This window comes from Coregonus lavaretus, assembly GCF_964263955.1.
Source record: "Coregonus lavaretus genome assembly, chromosome: 13".
Taxonomy (NCBI): domain Eukaryota; kingdom Metazoa; phylum Chordata; class Actinopteri; order Salmoniformes; family Salmonidae; genus Coregonus; species Coregonus lavaretus.
The window spans coordinates 50,329,500-50,333,974 of NC_140000.1; the positions used below are offsets into that span (position 1 = coordinate 50,329,500).

Here is a 4,475-nt window from a genome sequence, read left to right on the forward strand (position 1 = left end):
TGTCTCTTGAAATTCACAACCTGACAGAGGGATCAGGTTTTATTCTGAAATGCTGTGAGACATTATTATTGTTATATGCATGCATTACTTACTTAATTATCATTACTTAGATATTCATAATTCGTATACCTTGTACGTAGAAAGCAAGTGTCCAGATGAAGATGGTGAACTTTCAGGTCATGACAAATATAATGAGTTACAACCATGATAACGATGATGATGATGATGATGGGGAACATGATGATGCTTTCTAAACATATTCAAAGTTGACCTTCTCTACTGACCAGTGTTCCATGTCACTGTCTCTTCCCCCTCAGCACCTGCAGTAGGTCCCAGCTGTAGAAGTACAGTCACTGTGCAGTCTGACTGAGGGAGGTTTTTGTATGGCTCTGTATCACTGTGTGAACACAGCTTTACTATTGGGATAGTGGAAACTCTGACAATTGTAATCTCCTGCATCTTCAGCCTGGACTCCACTGATGGTCAGAGTAAAGTCACTCCCAGATCCACTGCCACTGAATCTAGATGGAGTCCCAGACTGAAGTGTTGTAGCATAGTAAATAAGGAGTTTAGGAGCTCCTCCAGATTTCTGTTGGTACCAGGCTAAAATGTTATTGTTGTAAACATTACTGCTGGTTATACAGTTCAGAGAGACTGTCTGTCCTGGGAGAACAGCTTTAACTGCAGGAGTCTGAGTCACAACGTACTGTCCACTGGATTCTGATAAATTGACTGAAAAAATGTCTGTGAATGAAATAGTATAGTAATTCAAAGTACTGAATAGAAATAATAACTTTGATATACATTTAAATGGATTAGATCTAATAATATTTTCAACAATAAATTCGGAAAATTGTAACCTTGAAAGCAGAAAGCAAGTGTCCAGATGAAGATGGTGATAAAAGTAATGGTTGTTGTGGGTTCTGTTGTCATGAAGGACAGCTCTCAGTCATGAAGTCTTAAACTCACAGGGCTACAATATAAACACTCTCAGAGCAGCGGCGAAGATGCATTATGCAAATGAATGTTTCAAATCTATTTCAGTTTAGTAGGCTCCCATCATTAGAATATATTTTGTCCTGCTTGAGCTTGCTTTTAAAATAATAGTAATTAGGTGGGTGCTTATATTTGTCTTTATATTTGTCAAATAAAGTACAGATACCCTACAAAAACTACTTAAGAAGTACTTTAAAGTATTTTTACTGAAGTACTTTACACCCCTGCTTTGCTGAAGATCTTACTGAAGCTGTACTTGATGTAGTTACTTAGTTGATGTGTTCTGTTTGTTCCAGGTAACAGTGTCCCCACCCTCACCGTCCTGCCCCCCTCTAGTGAGGAGCTGTCCAGTACAACAACAGCCACACTGACGTGTCTGGACAACAAGGGCTTCCCCTCAGACTGGACCATGAGCTGGAAAGTGGATGGGACCAGCAAGAAGCAGGAGGCCAGTCCCGGGGTCCTGGAGAAGGACGGCCTGTACAGCTGGAGCAGCACCCTGACTCTCACTGCCCAGGAGTGGACCAAGGCAGGAGAGGTGACCTGTGAAGCCCAGCAGAAATCCCGGACTACAGTCACCAAGACCCTGATGAGGGCTGACTGTTCTGGGTAGGACCCCTCAGTCACACAGCCCTGTGGAGAGAGGATGCTGGTTCCTCTGCTTTGACTCTGTTCTGAGATCAGATGTTCTCTGTCTTATTGATCACTGACATGTAGACTAACAGAGGGCTTTGCTTGAGTTCATGTGTCAATCCTCTCTGTAGACTGAGGTTGTATCAGTGTTAGATTGGATGTGTTCTGCTTTATTACTATTAGATACTGTAGGAATGTTTGCGTTGATGCTTTGAAAAATAGATTAAAATAAAGATATACTTTTGGAAAAAATATTTTTGTTGTCTCTTTCAATAATTAGACTGTAGTCTTAAATGTTGAATGACATAAAAATAAATAACTAAGCAATGACATTTAGGTCTGATCGTTTTAAAAGAAACTTTGAATCAGGCTTCATGAATATATGTTCTCACTTGAAACCACATCGTCATCAAACTGTAGTTCATACTAACAGAAGATACTACAATGTTAACAGATTAACAGGAGAGGTCTAGATACTACAATGTTAACAGATTAACAGGAGAGGTCTAGATATTACAATGTTAACAGATTAACAGGAGAGGTCTAGATACTACAATGTTAACAGATTAACATTAGAGGTCTAGATACTACAATGTTAACAGATTAACAGGAGAGGTCTAGATACTACAATGTTAACAGATTAACAGTAGAGGTCTTGATACTACAATGTTAAAAGATTAACAGGAGAGGTCTAAATACTACAATGTTAACAGATTAACAGAAGATGTCTAGATACTACAATGTTAACATATTAACAGGAGATGTCTAGATTTTACAATGTTAACAGATTAACAGGAGAGGTCTAGATTCTACAATGTCAACAGATTAACAGGAGAGGTCTAGATACTACAATGTTAACAGATTAACAGGAGAGGTCTAGATACAACAATGTTAACAGATTAACAGGAGAGGTCTATATACTACAATGTTAACAGATTAACAGGAGAGGTCTAGATATTACAATGTTAACAGATTAACAGGAGAGGTCTAGATACTACAATGTTAACAGATTAACATTAGAGGTATAGATACTACAATGTTAACAGATTAACAGGAGAGGTCTAGATACTACAATGTTAACAGATTAACAGTAGAGGTCTTGATACTACAATGTTAACAGATTAACAGGAGAGGTCTAAATACTACAATGTTAACAGATTAACAGGAGATGTCTAGATACTACAATGTTAACAGATTAAAAGGAGAGGTCTAGATACTACAATGTTAAGAGATTAAAATTAGAGGTCTAGATACTACAATGTTAACAGATTAACAGGAGAGGTCTAGATACTACAATGTTAACAGATTAACAGGAGATGTCTAGATATTACAATGTTAACAGATTAACAGGAGAGGTCTAGATACTATAATGTTAATAGATTAACAGGAGAGGTCTAGATACTACAATGTTAACAGATTAAAAGGAGAGGTCTAGATACTACAATGTTAACAGATTAAAAGGAGAGGTCTAGATACTACAATGTTAACATATTAACAGGAGATGTCTAGATTTTACAATGTTAACAGATTAACAGGAGAGGTCTAGATTCTACAATGTCAACAGATTAACAGGAGAGGTCTAGATACTACAATGTTAACAGATTAACAGGAGAGGTCTAGATACTACAATGTTAAGTGATTAAAAGGAGAGGTCTATATACTACAATGTTAACAGATTAACAGTTGAGGTCTAGATACTACAATGTTAACAGATTAAAAGGAGAGGTCTGGATACTACAATGTTAAGAGATTAACAGGAGAGGTCTAGATACAACAATGTTAACAGATTAACAGGAGAGGTCTATATACTACAATGTTAACAGATTAACAGGAGAGGTCTAGATATTACAATGTTAACAGATTAACAGGAGAGGTCTAGATACTACAATGTTAACAGATTAACATTAGAGGTCTAGATACTACAATGTTAACAGATTAACAGGAGAGGTCTAGATACTACAATGTTAACAGATTAACAGTAGAGGTCTTGATACTACAATGTTAACAGATTAACAGGAGAGGTCTAAATACTACAATGTTAACAGATTAACAGGAGATGTCTAGATACTACAATGTTAACAGATTAAAAGGAGAGGTCTAGATACTACAATGTTAAGAGATTAAAATTAGAGGTCTAGATACTATAATGTTAATAGATTAACAGGAGAGGTCTAGATACTACAATGTTAACAGATTAAAAGGAGAGGTCTAGATACTACAATGTTAACAGATTAAAAGGAGAGGTCTAGATACTACAATGTTAACATATTAACAGGAGATGTCTAGATTTTACAATGTTAACAGATTAACAGGAGAGGTCTAGATTCTACAATGTCAACAGATTAACAGGAGAGGTCTAGATACTACAATGTTAACAGATTAACAGGAGAGGTCTAGATACAACAATGTTAACAGATTAACAGGAGAGGTCTATATACTACAATGTTAACAGATTAACAGGAGAGGTCTAGATATTACAATGTTAACAGATTAACAGGAGAGGTCTAGATACTACAATGTTAACAGATTAACATTAGAGGTCTAGATACTACAATGTTAACAGATTAACAGGAGAGGTCTAGATACTACAATGTTAACAGATTAACAGTAGAGGTCTTGATACTACAATGTTAACAGATTAACAGGAGAGGTCTAAATACTACAATGTTAACAGATTAACAGGAGATGTCTAGATACTACAATGTTAACAGATTAAAAGGAGAGGTCTAGATACTACAATGTTAAGAGATTAAAATTAGAGGTCTAGATACTACAATGTTAACAGATTAACAGGAGAGGTCTAGATACTACAATGTTAACAGATTAACAGGAGATGTCTAGATATT

At 36.1% G+C, this 4,475-nt stretch overlaps 1 gene segment (V, D, J or C); it reads left to right on the forward strand.

The window, feature by feature from the left end:
* The first annotated feature begins 213 nt into the window (after positions 1–213).
* Positions 214–1,609, forward strand: LOC311140094 (Ig lambda chain C region-like). The segment is given in 2 exons: positions 214–265; positions 1,293–1,609.
* Positions 1,610–4,475: the final 2,866 nt, after the last annotated feature.